Source organism: Giraffa tippelskirchi, chromosome 11, assembly GCF_054371585.1.
Source record: "Giraffa tippelskirchi isolate mGirTip1 chromosome 11, T2T-mGirTip1v1.2.pri, whole genome shotgun sequence".
In the NCBI taxonomy this organism is placed as follows: Eukaryota; Metazoa; Chordata; class Mammalia; order Artiodactyla; family Giraffidae; genus Giraffa; species Giraffa tippelskirchi.
Window position 1 is genome coordinate 109,942,593 of NC_137285.1, and position 17,524 is coordinate 109,960,116.

Below are 17,524 nucleotides of genomic sequence, written 5' to 3' on the forward strand. Positions count from 1 at the left end.
AGACTACATAGAGGAGCAACTCCAGTCAGTCTTATTTCCTGGGAGGCATAGGCATGTATATTACAATGATTAAAGAGCTTCATCTAATCCACATCCTCCCTCAAAAAAACAAAAAAAAAGGAAGAAAGAAAAAATCAGATTTATTTTTCACCGTTTGTTGGAGGTAACTTTTTTGTTCTTGTTTTTACTGAGAATTGCAAACTAGTCTATCACATTAGATTGTGAATCTCTGGAAGGAGGTCTGTTTAAAAGATAAAAATACTACGGATTAGAGCCAGGACTAAGTTTGAATGCCGCCAGCTTCACTGTCTGTAAAACGGTGGTAATTTTCCTATCTAAAATGGTAACGTAGTTTTTTTTAATGTAACACTTGAAGACTAAATATTTTATGAGCATAAGCTCATTCAATTCTCATGAGGAAGGTATTATTATGGAGATTGTATGTAAAGATATTTTGTGATGTAGAAAAGAGCCGTCTGGTTCTGAGTTATCATTGGGCCACCTGTCTGTTGTGAGGATTAAATGTGATGCGAAAGCACTTTAAACACTCCACGTGATGTGCCGACTACTAATTACACACTCCGCAGCACCTGATCCACTGTGAGCAATCAGTAGACTCTGGTTGGAGTGAACGATTTCATATCTTCCCTGTTCTTTCAATCCTCCAATCACAAACTAATCTCCGCAGGCCTGGGGCCAAAACCACGAATCTGGGAGCTGCAGTCTGGATGGAGGCGAGCGCAGAGTCCCAGAAGAGGGCACGGGAACAGTAAAGTAGTTCAGTGACTGGGGGGCGCTTTGGACGCCGGGCTTGAGAGGTGGCCGACTGGGGTCCCCGGAGTCCCTCTCCTCTGGTCTCAGGCTGCCCAGAGAGACGTCTCAACCCTGCTGGGCACTGTCGGCCCAGGAGCCGGACTCATCCACAGCTACCCGAGTTAGAGCCTCACGCGACCCACCCAAGCCCCGCCCACTACCTCAGGTAGGCCGTCCACACCAGCCAATCCGAAAGAAATCTGGGTGCGGAAGGCGGTGCTTTCCCGGCCGGAAGTGACGTCTATGCTTGGCTGGCCGCGGAGTCCGCCGAAGCTCTCGGCAGCGGCTGAGGCGACTGAGTGGAAAATGGCTCGGATTGCTGCGGCTGTGGCGCCTTGGGTTGTGGTGGAGGCAGAGGCTCAGGCAGCGTGAGGTGAGGAATAGTAGGTGCGGCAGGGGCCGGAACCGGGGACCGTGCTCTCCAAAGTCGCTGAAGGGCCCCTGGGGTCTTGGATGGGAGAGTCTCTTGCTGCGGCCCCAAGTCCCCCGGGTGTCCGCTTCTGACCCTCCATCCCGTACTCTTGGCGCTGCCCCAGTCCGACTCACCTCTCTCTGGGCCTTGCTTCCATCCCGGCCATTGCCAGCTACCCCTCCGAAGGTGCCCGCATCCCACCAGGACCCTCTTGTCGGGGGTGGTGGTTGGGGGGCTCCTAGGAGTTAGTATTGTCCGAAAGGGCGAGGGAAAGCCACCCCCTTGTTCTCGGGACCGGGCTGGAGCCGCGGTGGCGGGTCCTATTCTCTGGTGAATTGTTGAATTCTGCCGAGTGCCTGTGTTGCACTTCTCAGTTGTGAACCGTCCCCCGCCCCCTCCCCTCTTCTTTTCGCCTCCTTGTCCCATCTCTGGCTTTGGGGGCTACAGATTCTTTTTCTTCTCCACCCTGACCCCCCCACCCACCCACCCAGGTTGCTTTTTTTGTGTGTGCCGGGAATCCACTTGCTTCAGGAAGACAGTATTATTTCTGTGTGTATTTAGCGCATCATCTTTCTGGGAGGGCGGTCAGATTAAAAATATTTGCCTAAGTCTTCCTGAGTGACGGAGGAACAATAAATAATTGAAAGAAAAAAGCGCATGCTTATTTTCCTCGCTGGATGGTTTGGCTTTAAAAACGAGATTCTGCAGCTTTGGAGTTTTTTTGGGGGGGCGGGTGGAGCAGGCATTGAGGAGGGAAATAAGGAAGGAGAAAAATAAGTGAGGAGTAAAGTCTGGAGATAAGGAACGTGGAAGAGGGAGTCTGTACTAGTTCTTTCCCTCTGTTAGTCTGATGGAAGTTCGGGTTGTAATTATATTTTTATTTTGTACAGTGGGTGTTGAATTGAGTGTAAAGAAGGAGACCTTTCTCTGTGAACAAGATTATTTATTAAAGCAGTACCCTAAAATCTTTCCAGGTGGGTGTCAGGCAGAAAGATGCTGTTGGGGAAATTGTGTAACATTGGAGCAGCAAAGCCACAGATTAGAAGAGACGCAGAAAAAAGAAAGCTATTCTTAGAAGAATGGTGAAGACTTATGAAATGAAGGCTGTAGGGAGGTCCAGGAACACTGATTCCAGGCTAGACTTTGTACCTTTGCCTCCTTGGCTTGTGGTTAAGTTTCCACATAAGACGCCTCTCAGCAACTCTGCCAGGGCTGGGGCTGATGCTCTTATTCAGAGGAGCAAATTAGACGGAAGTGCTTTAGTTGAGGTCTGTACTGTCGAGCATAACTGGTTGTTTAATATTATGATAGTCTTTAAGTACCAAAAAGCATTTTGACTGGATTATTTAACTCAAACCTATTTCAAGAGTGATTTTATATAGGTACAAAGCAAATATAGAGCTGCTTCAGGTAATTTTGCCTAAATTCATAGATTCCAAACCAGGTTTTTCTTATGAAAGTCTCTGTTGTGATGTGTTTTCCAGGTTTTTCTTATGAAAGTCTCTGTTGTGATGTGTTTTGTATTCATGTCGCTTGCAGCTTTTCTTGGCAAGCAATATATGTACATTGTTTTCATCCATAGGTTTTATAGTTTTTTCTGTTTCATGGTATGCTTGTATTTAGAAATTCTAGAAACTATAACTTTATGTAATTAGTTGTATATTAAGTTTATGATTCATTGTTTCTTCCTTCTGCTGTAAATGATTCTAAAATTTTCAATTAATTGAAGATTGCTACATCAGTTCCCATGTCCAGGAATCGTTCTTTAATCTAGCCCAGTATTTTTACACTTAGTAAGCACATTCAGTAAATGAACTTATACCTAACCAAGAATGTTGAATTTCCCAAGAGTTCAGAGTTCTTATCAGAGCATCCGACCAAATTTTTCAGAGCAACAGGGTGAAGCAATTTTTTTTATGCTTTGTAACTTGTGTTTCTTTGCTAGTATAAATTACCCATTTTATTGTATTTGCCATATTCCAAAAATAATTTAAGGCATGTAAATTATAAAGGTGAATGTTTCAGTACAGTTCATTTACTTGATTTGTTAGTTGTACCTGACTAAGGCTAAAAGTCCATCTTATAGAAGATCTTCTTGTATCCAGAGGGCCTACAGGGTGCCTGGTACAGCAGTGGTTCTAGGAACAGAAAAATGAATGAGATAGTACTTGTCCTCAATAAGTTCTCTAGTCCATCTGGGGAGACTAACACAAATTATAACAGTATGGTTATAATGGCATGTAAGGATGGTGGATCCAAAATACTAAGAATGATGTGATCACCTGGGCTGGGAGATGGAGAGAGAATGAGTGCATCTGATGAGGATGGAGGTGCTCAAATTGAGTGTTAAAGGATGAATTCTTTTTATTAATGAGGGAAAGTTAGGCATTATCAGCTTCCAGACTTTGCTGAGATACTACCAAGCTGTTTAATACCTCTGGTATCTTGTTTCTTTTATGTGAGAGTTGGACTACATCTAAATCACTGCTGTTTAGTAGAAATATTAAATGATAGCCACATATGTAAGATATTTTACATTTTCTTGGTAAATCTTTGAAATCTGGTGTTCATTTTACACTTAGAAGACATCTTACTTTGGGCTAACTACTTGTCAAGCTCTCAATAGCTGTTGTGTTTATTGTTTAGTTGGTAAGTTGTGTCCCTGACTCTTTTGTGATCCCGTGGACTGTAGACCACCAGACTCCTCTGTCCATGGGATTTCCCAGGCAAGAATACTGGAGTGGGTTGCCATTTTCCTTTCCTAGGGGATCGTCCCTACTCAAGGATTGAACCTGTGTCTCCTGCATTGGCAGGCGGATTCTTTGCCATTGAGCCATCTGGGAAGCCCTGTCCGTGTTTAGCATATACCATACTGGACAATACAGTTCAGGAGTATGAAAATTCTGCTTTTCTGTCTTGGATTCTTGCTTGAAAAGGAAAAGCAACTCCTATGAGAATTGTATACATGTAGTCATTTATAATTTCTACTCATTTTGATAGTATTCATACATGCCTTCTTTTGATTGGAATTATACTTAAAAATGATATTGCTCCAGGATATCTTTCAGGTTGTTCATAGAGTTTTTGTTGGGGCTAGAAGAAACTGTTTTCCCTGTGTCTGGTGCAGTCACATTTTGAAATATCTTTATTTTGTGCTTTTATGTATACTTTATATCTCTCTTGGTCTCTGCAGTCTGTTCTTTATAACAAGTGATGGATTCAAAACACAATGAGAGAACGTACATGGACATTTTAGGCAGTTAAAATGGAGATTTGTACAATTTTAAACAGCTTTTTGGATTTCTTAAAAACATTAAAAAAATATTTTTATTTATATATTTTTGGCTGTACTGGGTCTTTGTTGCTGTGCGGGCTTTTCTCTATTTGCGGCAAGTGGGAGCTACTCTGTAGTTTCGGTGCAAGGGCTCCTCATTGCGGTGGCCTCTTGTTGCTAAGCATGGGCTCTAGGGTATGCGGGCTTCAGTAGTTGCAGCACATGGGCTGAGTAGTTGTAGCTTTGGGGTCTAGAGCACAGGCTCAATAGTGGCGCACGGGCATAGTTGCTCTGCAGCATGTGGAGTCTTCCTGGACCAGGGATTGAACCTGTGTCTCCTGCATTGGGAGGCAGATTCTTTACCACTAAGCAGCCACCAGGGAAGCCCAGTATTTCTTAAATTTTTTAATTCAGCTATTTGGGTACAAAAGTGAATGGGGTCTTTAAACACTCTTGATTTTAATAGATTTGAAGACAATTATCTAGCAGAGTATTTATCTTTTCACCTTGAAAATGAATTAATATACTATAAAATTAACATCCCTATTGTTAAACACATAGCTTTCCATTAGTCTTATAATACAAAAGTTACATTATTGATGAATAAATGATGTACAACGCTGATTCATTTGATTTGTTGTGCATTGAGTTTGGTTTAAAAAAAAATAGGCTTATTTTAGTCATGATAACTATGACTAACAATGATAAAGTAAATAACATCCTTACATTTGTGTTGATTGATGATTATAGACCCTGTAATTCTTCCCCTCCACCAGCCTTATTCTCTGTGAAGTAAATAGGACAGGTATTTTTTTCATTTTCTTGAAGAGGAAAATGAGACCTAGTGAAGCTGTAACTTGTTTTGGATAATACATTAGAGATACTGCTTGAACATAACAGTCTTACAATGCTAAGCCTTGAGTTCTTTTCATTGCATCTCTTCTATGGTGCTCGAGTGTTTAGATACATAGCCCTTAACAGATTTTGGAGTGTATTGATGGGTACTTCCTGCCTTGAAGGAATTTATATTCCTTCAAGAGGAGACCAACTACAATACATATAGCAGAAGGTAGTTTAGTTATTAAAAAATTATTAATGGGAAAGAAAAATGTAAGGGATGATATTGTTTAGTCGCTAAGTCGTACCCAACTCTTTTGCGACCCTATGGACTGCAGTCTGCCAGGCTCCTTTGTCCATGGGATTTCCCAAGCAAGAGTACTGGAGTGGGTTACCACTATGGTTTAGTTACACTTAAAATTGGGCTTCTCTCGTAGCTCAGTCGGTAAAGAGTCTGACTGTAATGCAGGAGAACTGTGTTAGATCCCTGGGTTGGGAAGATTCCCTGGAGAAGGAAATGGCAACCCACTCCAATATTCTTGCCTGGAGAATCCCATGGACAGAGGAGCCTGGCTGGCTCCAGTCTGTGGGGTCGCAAGAGTCGGACATGAGTGAGCAACTAAGCACACGCACACACACTTAAAATAGATGAGAGTTAACTAGACAAGATTTTTTATTTTGAGCAAAGAATTTAGATTTTAAACTATTATTGTAGGAAGAAAGTGATGAAGTGTTAAGGACAGAGCTATTTCAGTGTTCAGGGAACAACTTGGGGAAAACTTAGATAAGAGAAGAAGTTTAGCTTTAAGGAAGGATTTGCATGGCTTATTTATTTATTTATTTTTTCCAAAGTCTTTATTGAATTAGTTACAATATTGCTTCTACTTTCTGTTTTTGGCCTTTCTGTTTTGGCCTTTTGGCTAAGATCCTCCCCTGACCAGGGATTGAACCCTCACCCCCTGCATTGGAAGGTGAAATCTTAACCACTAGACCACCAGGGAAGTCCCTGCATGGCTTATTTAAAAAGATAAAAGCAAGACAGGTGAAGTAGGAGATGAGAATAAATAGACATCTGCAATAAATATTTAGAGGCCAGTGGTCAGAATTTTTATATTTGGATGAATCAGGAAATCTTAGCATGTGCTCTAAACTTGTTGTGGCTTGAGTAGTGTGGAAGACGTGGCCAGGAGTACGGAAAGAAAGGTTGTTGACTAATGAGCAGCAGAGTAATTTGAGTTCCTATTGTGAAATCAGTAGGGATTTGATAAGAATTTTACTATGAGAAAAGAATAGGCAGTGTTCATAAAGGAAAATTGGTTTAAAAATTTGCAGTATGGGAAATTCTAATTGAAACAGGTAATTTTTAGAAGTATTTTCCTATAAAAAAACTGAAATTGACAATTTACTTTCAGAAAATGCTAAGAGGAACAGGAAGATGTTAAGTTGTTAATGTTTCCTGTGGAGTGAGAGGAAAAAGCAAAGACAGTCCTTCTAGATAAAAGGGTGGGGAAAATGAGAAGAGACAATAGAAGGAAGTCAAAGATAAGAGGTACTTACCTTCTGGTGAGGTGGGAAAAGAACTTGGATATTGATGGGAGAGATACATCCCATTGGGCTTCCCTCATAGCTCAGTTGGTATAGAGTCTGACTGCAATGCAGGAGACCTGGGTTCGATCCCTGGGTTGGGAAGATTCCCTGGAGAAGGAATGGCAACTCACTCTGATATTCTTGCCTGGAGAATCCCATGGACAGAGGAGCCTGGCAGGCTACCATCTATGGGATCGCAAGAGTTGAACACGACTGAGCGACTAAGCACAAAGCATGAATACCTGTCTAATTAGGGAATGGGAGAATACTTTTTCAAATGTTTTATGTGCAGTTTTGGAAATTATGCAAAGCAGGTATACCGCCCCCCCCAGCCCCCGTAAACTCGGAAGGAGTTTCCTGTTATCAAAACCATAGTGCTGTGAGTAGCCATAACCAGATTGATTTGTTAAATCACTTTATATATGTTCATAATGTAATTTATAACTGTTCTGACTTTTCTTTTTCATTTAGTATGTACATGAATTGAGCAAAGCGCTCTTTGGCTTGAGAATGTAACCTGGTTTCATCTGACTAGATTGCATGATGATATTTATCAGACTAGAATTCTGCGTATATTAAAATACATGACATGAGATTGTAGCTGTTCAGGTTTTTTTTTTAAGACAGTTATTAATATATAATTTACTTATAGTAAAAATGCATTTGTTTTAGGTGTACACACTATAAATTATAAGAAATAGTAACAGTATATAACTGCCACTACCACAATTAAAATATGAAATAATTGCATCACTTTAGAAAGTGTCCTTATGCCCTTTGTAAATTGGTCCCTCCAACTCACCCTCCAGTCTCTGGCAGCAAGTGATTTTTCTTTTTCATTTCTATAGTTTTGCATTCCAAGAATGGCCTATAAAATTGGCATCATCCTATACCTATAGCCTTCTGAATCTGGCTTCTTTCACTTAGCATGTTTTGAGATTCAATACCCCTTCAAAAAAAAGCCAAATTTTTATAACAGTTTTAGACTACAGAAAAATTGTTAAGATAGTACAGAGAATCCCCACAAACTCTGGACCTGGTTTCCCCTATTACTTTTTATGTATGTAAACTATATTTGCTAACTGTCAAGAACAAAATTCTAGAATTAAGTTTTTTGTGTGGAAATTGTGTGAAGGTTTCTGTCAAGGTAACTATGTAATAACTTTTTATTGTAAATTATATATACCAAAATTTGTCATTTAACCATTTTTAAGTGTATATTTCAGTGACATTATATTTACAATGTTATGCAACCATCACTACTATCTATTTCCAAAGTTTATCATCACCCCAAACAGATACTCTGTACCGTTAAGCAGTAACTACCCAGTCCCCTTCTTCCTAGCTCCTGGGAATTGCTAATCTACTTTTCTCTCTCTTTGAGTTTACTTAATTGCCAGGATATGGAGGCAACCTCAACTGTCCATCAACAGATGAATGGATAAAGATACTGTGTGTGTTTATCTACTTGGAATACTTCTTGGCCATAAATAAGGAAATTTTGCCATTTGTAACAACATGGATGGACTTGGCAGATATTATGTTAAGTGAAATAAATCAGACAGAGAAAGACACATATATCACTTAAATGTAGAATCTAAAAATACAACAGACTATTGAAAACAACAAAAAAAGAAGGAGACTTACAGATATAGAGAACAAATAAGTGGTGAAGGGCAACATGAGGGTAGAGGATTGAGTGGTACAAACTATTATGTATAAAATAAGCTACAAGAATGTATTGCACAATACAGGGAACATAGCCAATATTCTATAATAACTATAAATAGAGTATAACCTTTAAAAATTGTGGGGACTTCTCTGGTGATCCAGTGGTTTGGACACAGTATTGTCACTGCTGAGGGCAGTCAATCCCTGGTCAGGGAACTAAGATCCCACAGACCACGTGGAAGTGTTAAAATGTGGCTGCAACTGCAACATTTTATATTCCTGTTGGCAAAGTATGAGGGTTTCAGTTTCTCTATATCCTTGTCAATGCTTCTTTTCCTTTATTTATTTATTTATATTGAACTATAGTTGATTTACAATCTTGTGTTAACTTCAGGTGTGTGTAGTTATCTTCCCTGGTGGCTCAGCAGTAAAGAATCCGCCTGCCAACGCAGGAGACGTGGATTTGATCCCTGGTTGGGGAACATACCCTGGAGAAGGAAATGGCTACCCACTCAAGTATTCTTGCCTGGAAAGATCTCATAAACAGAGAATCCTGGTAGGCTTCAGTCCATGGGGTTGCAAAGAGTCAAACATGACTTAGCGACTAAATAACAATGTACAGTTACACACACACACACACACACACACACACACACACACACACACACACACACTCTCTCTCTCTCTCTCTCTCTCTCTCTCTCTCTCTCTCTCTCTCTCTCTCTCTCTCTCTCTCTCTCTCTCTCTCTCTCTCTCTCTCTCTCTCTCTCTCTCTCTCTCTCTCTCTCTCTCTCTTCAGGTTCTCTTCCCTTATAGGTTATTAAAAAATATTGAGTGTAGTTCTCTGTGCTATATAAGTAGGTCTTGATTATCTATCCTTTTTAAAAATTATAGTCAGTCTAGTAGGTGTGAAATGGTATCTCAGTGTGGTTTTGGTTTGCATTTCCCCGATGAGTAGTGATGTTGAGCATCTTTTCATGTGCTTATTGGCAGTAAGCAGGCTTTTTTGTTTTTGCCACACATCATAGACATTTGGGAGCTTAGTTCCCCAACCAGGGATCAAGCCTGTGCCCCCTGCAGTGGAAGTTTGGAATCTTAACCACTGGACCACCGGGGAAGTTCCTAAGCTGCCTTTCAGGTAGCTGAACTAAGCTACCTTTGTTCTAATAATTGAACAGATGTAATATATTTTTTAAATGCCTGTTATATGTATATAATATTATTATATGTATATTATTTTATTTGATCCTGACAACACTATATCTGTGCTTTACATATGAGAAAACTAAGGAAAAGGCAGATTAAATAAATTATTTAGGGATACACAGTTAATAAGGAGGTGTGATATTTGAGCTTGGGTCTACTAAAAAAAAATGCTGCTTCATTTTTTCTTCGTTATCACTTTTGTTTTATAAAACTAGTAATTTTCATGCATTTGATGTCATGTGAAAACAAGTTTTTGTTAGCCATAGAAATTGACAGTTTGGGAGAAAAATTTCAGAAGTATTCATGTCAGTTTTTCATTGTTATTATTCCTTATTTGGGGGTTCTCAGTTGTATTTTTTCCTACCTTAAACCATGTTGGAAATGGAAGCATATACCATAACAGCACAAAAAGCTTACTGTTATTTGCCATGCTGGAATTGGGGTAATGTCAGAGTATATTTAATGATTCATGTTAAATGAATGAACAATAAAGTAGTCCAAAGTTCACTAATTATCTTCACAAAGCAGTACTACTGTTGGGATTCTGGGTTAGATTGAAAACTGCTTTGTCAGTAAAATGTCTTTGTACAGGACCTGTTGCTGTAACAGTATTTCCCTCTCTGTCCCCCTCCCAAACACATACAGTGATACACATATGCAGATACAGAAAGTTGTTCTGGGTGAATGCTCTGATTGTGAATCTCTTATGTGTAGAATGCTGCTAAGGGTTGAAGGTGATATAATGACTGCTAGTGCTTATTAGACTCTAGTGTAGCTGTTGCTTTTTGTCAAAATGGAAGAATTAAGCCCTTTATTAGTTGCTTATAATCTTTGGGCAAAGCATAATTGTAAGGGTGGTATAGAGGTTAAAGAATACAAGATCCAGGCTAAGGCCATACATCTTTAAACTTGTGGAGAACCTTGGGAAGACTCTTAGCTTTTCCCATGACTTCACTCTTTTCTTATGTCCAGGTTATGACTCTAGTTTCATCTTTTCCCTCATTCCACTATTAAAAATATTATCCCCCATCTAAATCATTCTCTATCACGCTACTTTTTCCCCCCACTTTATTCACTGTCTAAACTTATTTTCATTTGTTTAAACAAAGCCACTTATTTCCAGTTCTGTCATTCTAATTCAGGTTATTACTGGTTCTTTCCTATACCGGTTCAGTTGTTTGTTAATTGGTTTCCTGGTTTCTGTTTTGTGTTTCTTACATCTGTTTTCTGCAGAGCAAATAGAGATCTTTGAACAATGCAAATCAGAGCACATGAATGTCTCTGCATAAAATACACCTTCAGCATCTTATTATATCTAATAATTGAGTATACTGGTTTTCCCCTCCTTGGAGGTATATTAAGTTTAACTATAAAAGTTCATATTGGTAGATGGAAATTTTAGGTCTTTTTTTTTTTTAGAGAAGATTTTTAGGTGGAGGGGAATTGAGCTTGATGGTTTAACTTATTCTTAATTTTTATCAAAAAACATTTCACTAAAAATCTACAGAGTAAGTTAGGTTGAAATGAAGAAGTTTGATTGTGGCATTCCCTAAACCTAGAAATATAACTACACATTTAACATATCTAAATTTTGAGAAAAATGATTAAATTGTACAAGAGAAATTGTTATAGAAACCTCCCTGGTTTCTTTAGGAACAGGCTCTGTAAATAACTATATTGATTTGACCTAAACTCCACCAATGTTGGTAAAAACTGAAGCCATTTCTTTCAAGTAGTTTAGTCTGCATTACTCTGCAACCCCATTAGGTTAATTCTCTGGTATATTTTTATCCTATTTGAGCTTCACTCAAATTTGTTTGACTGAAGACCTTCTTCACTTATAAGAAGTTCTTGGTCATTTTCTCTTCAAATATTTGTTCTGTTCAGTCTCTCCTCACCTGGAACTCCAATTACATGTGAAGTGAAAGTTGCTCAGTTGTGTCCAACTCTTTGTGACCCCATGGATTGTAGTCTGCCAGGCTCCCCTGTCCATGGAATTCTCCAGGCAAGAATACTGGAGAAGAGAACTGGGTAGCCATTCCCTTCTCCAGGGGATCTTGCTAACCCAAGGATCGAACCCAGGTCTCCTGCATTGCAGGGGGATTCTTTACTGTCTGAGCTACCAGGGAAGCCCAAGAATACTGGAGTGGATAGCCGTTCCCTTCTCCAGGAGATCGTCCCAACCCAGGGATCGAACTGAGGTCTCCCGCATTACAGGCAGATTCTTTACCAGCTGAGCTACCAGAGAAGCCCCCAATTACATGTATGTTAGACCATTTGAAATTGTCTGGTAGAATTCAGGCATGCTATTTTACCTCTCCTCCTCTTTTTTTCTCTTTTAGTTTGAATATTTTCTATTGATTTGTCTTTGAGTTTACCAGTCTTCTTTGTTGTTAAGTCCATCTAATTAATTCTTCATTTCTGATACATTTTTCTTTGCTAATATATTTTTTGGGTTCTTCCTTTTAAAAAAAAAAAAAAATTTGTATTACTCCACTGAAATTCTCCCCTGCTTCATGTGTATCATTGACCGTTCTGCTAAATTTAGCACTTTCATCCAAATTACTTTAAAAGTTCCCATTTGACAATTTCAACATTTGGGCCATATCTGTGTCTGCTTATTTTGACTGCCTCTTCCATGGGCCACATTTGCTTGTTTGTCTTGTAATCTTTGATTATATATATGCCAGACAGCTTATCTAAATTTGGATCCTGAAATTTATTACTTACTTAATATTTACCTCCAAAATGCTCTTTATTCTGTCAGGCCACTAAATTGATAGTCTGATTTATAAGTCAGAGGGGTCTATGCTTTGTTGGAGCTTTTAATTTGATTCAGTTCACCACTGCATTGAAATAGTTTGGGGCAGACTCATAACTTTCTCTTTAGCAGAATTTGAGATCTGAGCATTGACTTGATTCCAGAGATTGGTTTTGTAGCTTTGCCGCCAGCTTTTTAGGTTGCTGGGAGTCTCTTTGTTGTCTAGTCCTGTTTTCTATGTTTCATGGGATCTCTGCCTTGTTTCCATTATCCCAGCCTCTGGAAGGCAGCTGTCTTAGAGTATGTAAAAGTCTAGGATGCTTTGGAGGGCTTTTTCTTAGCTTTCTGCCATGTCCAGAGCCATTGGTAGCTGGAAACTTGGAGAGCTCTGATGGGTTTCTCCCTGCTCACCTCCCCAGTCCTTTTTGGCAAGTGGCTGCCTTGTACTTCAGGGAGGCACCCCTCATCAGGGGATCTCTTTCAGCTTTTCTGACCTGTTCCCAGCTTTCCCAGCTTTCAGTGTGCTACCTATGCATTTAGTAAAGCCCCATGGGAAAGAGTTGATGAGTGGGTGTAGACTTGTCCCATGTCTGGGGTTTCTTGTAATTCTTTATCTAGCGCTTTAGACCACTCTGCCTTTCCTCTATCACTCTTCTGAATTCTAACCTGTCATGCTAGCCTCCATGTGATTGTTAAAATTTTGGCTTATTTCACTTTAATCCTGTCTACAGTGCATTCCTTCTCTCCCTGCCATGTTAGGGTTGAAAGTAGTGATGGGCCTGATTTGAAGGGTTTATTACTTTCTGGAATTTTATTCATTTGGTTTTTTAATGTTCTCTACTCTCTAATGTCTTAAAACTTTTTTTTTTAAGCATTTTTGGCTTGTTTTTCATTGTTGGGGTGAGAGTGACAGTCTCTTGCCACTTTGTATATTCTAGTAAGAGAAAATTTCTATTACATATTTGTCACATTCATTTTAAAATAGTAAAGCTTGAAATGTTTAACACTCTACCAAAGTTTAGATGAAAGTGAAAGTGTTAGTCGCTCATCATGTCTGACTGTTTCCGTCCCCGTGAACTGTAGCCCACCAGGCTCCTCTGTCCATGGGATTCTCCAGGCAAGAATACTGGGGTGGGTTGCCATCCCTTCCCCAGGGGATCTTCCCAACCCAGGGATCGAACCCAGGTCTCCTGCATTGCAGGCAGGTGAGTCTACTTTCCATCATTGGCTCTTCCCAGTCCTCCATTTTTAGGTATTCACTTATTAATTCCTTACATCTGTCACCTGAGTCTCCCAAGGTAACTCTTCTTTCCAAGTCAGACCCATGCATCTGTGCTTCTGATTCTCTTATTCATCTATACCCAGTATCTGAGCTAATATTAATATTTATCTTCTGTCTCTTGTGCCTTTCAGTGTTTGTACCCTGAATCCTCTTCAACCTACCACATGTTGAAATTGCTTCCCATTTTCAACAGCCATTCCTGACGCCTCCTCCTATCTACCTAGTTCCTTTTATTGTCAAAGAACATGCCCTTTTTACGTGTAATTCCTTACTTTTTCAGTTTTCATACCTGTCTAAATCACTGAGAGTCTGAGAGTGGGAAATGAGGAGTGACTGCTAATGGGTAAAGTTACACTGGGGGGTGATGAGAATGTTCTGAAATCTGGTGGTGGTGATGGTCACACAACTCTGAATATATCAAAAATAACTGTATGCTTTAAGTGGATGAATTTTATAAGTTAATTACATATTAATAAAGTTGTTAAGATAATCCCAAATGAGGTCTTAAATGTAGAGTTTTTTCAGTCCTCATCCTGTATCATCTCTGTAGCTTCTCCATTTTAGGACATCCTATTCCCTTATTTTTCTGTTACCAGTCTTTACACCTGTTATTTTCCTTTGACCTTTTGTTTTCTGTTTAAGTATTTGTGGCCTTCATGATTTCTCTTTTTCTCCCTTCACTCTGTACATTATCTCTGTGCAGTCTCAATTACTTGAATGACTTCAGGCCTTTAGTTTTACATAGATAACAACTAAAGGTCATCTCTAAATTGCTCTGTTGAGCCCAAGGCCAGTATTTTAAGTCAGCAAGCAGACGTGAACTGTATATCCCACATGTATTTAAAATAATAATGTGTTTCAGTCTGTCTAAAAAGCATGTGGCTCTGAAGAACAGTTCTGAAAATATGTACACATGATTTTCTTCCCTCAGAGAAAGAAATTCATGGTTTGTTATTTGGCACATTTGAGATAATTTCTAAGTACTTTAAATGAAAACAAATGCAACAAGAGTGGATTAAAAATCTGTTGTGTCTCTTGGGTTAAAATGTTTGTTTTGAGTTTATTTTTACATACTCTTGAGTATGTTACAGAATCCTGAAGACACTCACCAGTGAAGAACTGCTTTCTACTTGTTCCAAGACTGTTCTAGGTGCTTAGGGATACGGATGGGAATCCAGCAGTTAAATCATAACTTCATGAAATTTGTAGTCTAGTGGGGAAACATAAATAATAAAATAAGTAAAATATGCAGTATATTGGATGGTACTATGTGCTAAGAAGAAAATAAGTGAACTGCATAGGCAGTTGAGTTAGAGAACATTGTGGTTATAACTAGGTTATTAGGGAGGACTTTAATCATATGTTACCTTCTCGATGGAAGACTTGAAGGAGGTGAAGAGGGAGCCATTCAGCTCCCCAGGGGAGAAACAGTCCAGTCAGAGGAAACAAAAGAACAAAAGCTCTGAGTGAGAAGCATAATGTATTTGAGGAACAAAGAGACCAGTATGACAGTAGCAGAGAGGTGAGTTTTAGGAGAAAAGAAATAGGGGGACTAGATTTTAGAGTGCCTAGTGGACTTTTACAAAGATTTTATCTTTTCTCTGAGTGAGATAGAAACAATTGCAAGTTCGCAGCAAAGGGGTGAGATGACCTTTTTCAGTATCACTCTTGAGTGCTGTGTGGAGAATAGTGTGAAGGGGTAGGATAGAAGGGTGCTGGAGACAGATTGGGAGGCTGTTTCACTAATGCAGGTAAGAGATGATGGTTGGTCTAGAATGGTAGCAAGAATACAATGAAGAAATGTCTAAATTCAGAAATACTTGAAAGTAGAGCCTCTAAGGTTTTATGCACATATCCATAACTATTTCATAGAGCCACCACCAAACATTGCTGCCTTCCTGACAAGCTATAATTAAGATTTTGTAGTTTAATTCAAATAAGAAGCAAGATAAATATGCTGGACATGCATACAATGATGAGGGTATACAGTCATCCCTCTCACTGATAGGAATATCTTACTATGTGTTTTTAAATGCAGTTAATATTTTTTGAGTGCATTGATCATGTTATGTGTGCAGTGCCTATGAAGTGATTCACAGATGGTGAAAATTTGAGAAACCATATTTTATAGTGTGTTGTTTTCTTTTATGTTTTAACACTTACCCCATATCCCTTAGTGACATAGGGCACTGTCCTTAATTTAACCTATAGATTGGCAAATGAAAAAGGATTGTATAGCTGTTACTTGTATTTTTTTTTTTTATGGCATCACTAAAAAGAAGAACTTGTTGTGTTCACATAATTTGCCATGTGGGGGTAAGGAAAAAAACCCACATGCAATTCATAATGCGGATGCTCTTTATTTTTCACATACCACGTATAATATAGGAAACAAAATTCAGTATTTTAAATATGTGGGAAGTGGATTCTCTTTTATTGTGAAATAACAGAAAAAAGTTCACAAATCGTATGATTGTTTAACAAATAGTAATTGTAAAACAAACTCTTGTGTAACCAGTTGTGACTTTACAGACTAAAATACTGCTGGTATTCTGGAAGTCCCCAGTGTTCTTCTCCCTTATAAATCTCTCCCTCCCTCCATGAGTAACCACTATTCTAACTTTTGATAATCTTTTCCTTTTCTTTGAGGTTACACTGTTATGTAAGCATTCTTAAACACTAGACATTGTAGTTCATGTTTTTGAACTTTACATGGATGGAATTTTTGTATTTTTGTCTCTCCCTTTGCCTCTGTGGTGGGTCAGATGGTAAACAAACAGGCCTGCAATTCAGGAGACCTGGGTTCAATCCCTCGGTTGGGGAGATACCCTGGAGAAGGGAATGGCAACCCACTCCGGTATTCTTGCCTGGGATATCCCGTGAACAGAGGAGCCTGGTAGGCTACAGTACATGGGATTGCAAAGAGTTAATAGATGACTGAGCGACTAACACTTTCACTTTCACTTTGTTTAACATTATTTTTCTAAGTTTTATCTATTTTTTTTTTAGAGTTTCTTCTGAGGTCAGCTATACAGTCACTCTCTCAGAACTCCTTCCCTCACACTTCTTATAGACTCTTGTGACATTGGCTACACTTGCCTTGGGTTTAATTCTATTGCTCCTTGAAGATAGAGACTGTATTTGTCACGTGCCTGTTCATACTATATCCATTGCACCTAGTACAATGCCTAGCAATGCTGGTGGTGAAGTTGCTAAGTCCTCTCCGACTCTTGCAATCCCATGAACTGTGGCCCACCAGGCTCCTCTCTTCACTGGATTTCCCAGGCTACAGTACTGCAGTGGGTTGCCATTTCCTTTTTCAAGGGAATCTTCCCTACCTAGGGATCGAACCCAGATCTCCTACATTTCAGGTAGCCTCCTGGTTTACAGGCAGATTCTTTACCAACTGATTTTGAGCCACCACGGAAGCCCTTATCCATTTTTTATAGTTCTAATTCATTCTTTGGCATTGAGGTACAGATCCATTGAATGAATTACAATATAAAGAAAAGTAAACCTTTGGTCTTTGTCCCTAGTTCCTGTCATGCAACTCCTAAAACTCTTGGAATCTCCAGACCATTTTCTTTTGTATACTAATAAGATGACTATTGTCTGGGATACCTGGATAGTTTCTGAGTGAGGGCCAGTTGCCAGGAAGACCAAGGTGTGACTGCTGAGTTG

The 17,524-nt window shown here is 39.3% G+C and overlaps 1 protein-coding gene across 2 annotated transcripts in view; it reads left to right on the top strand.

Moving 5' to 3' along the window:
* The first annotated feature begins 1,072 nt into the window (after positions 1-1,072).
* PIK3C2A (phosphatidylinositol-4-phosphate 3-kinase catalytic subunit type 2 alpha) overlaps positions 1,073-17,524 on the top strand; it is a 110,071-nt gene continuing 93,619 nt past the window's right edge. For both annotated transcript variants that reach the window (XM_081541482.1, XM_081541483.1), the window contains exon 1: positions 1,073-1,186. The gene's annotated coding sequence lies outside the window, so the exon portion shown is untranslated. The remainder of the gene's footprint in view (positions 1,187-17,524) is intronic.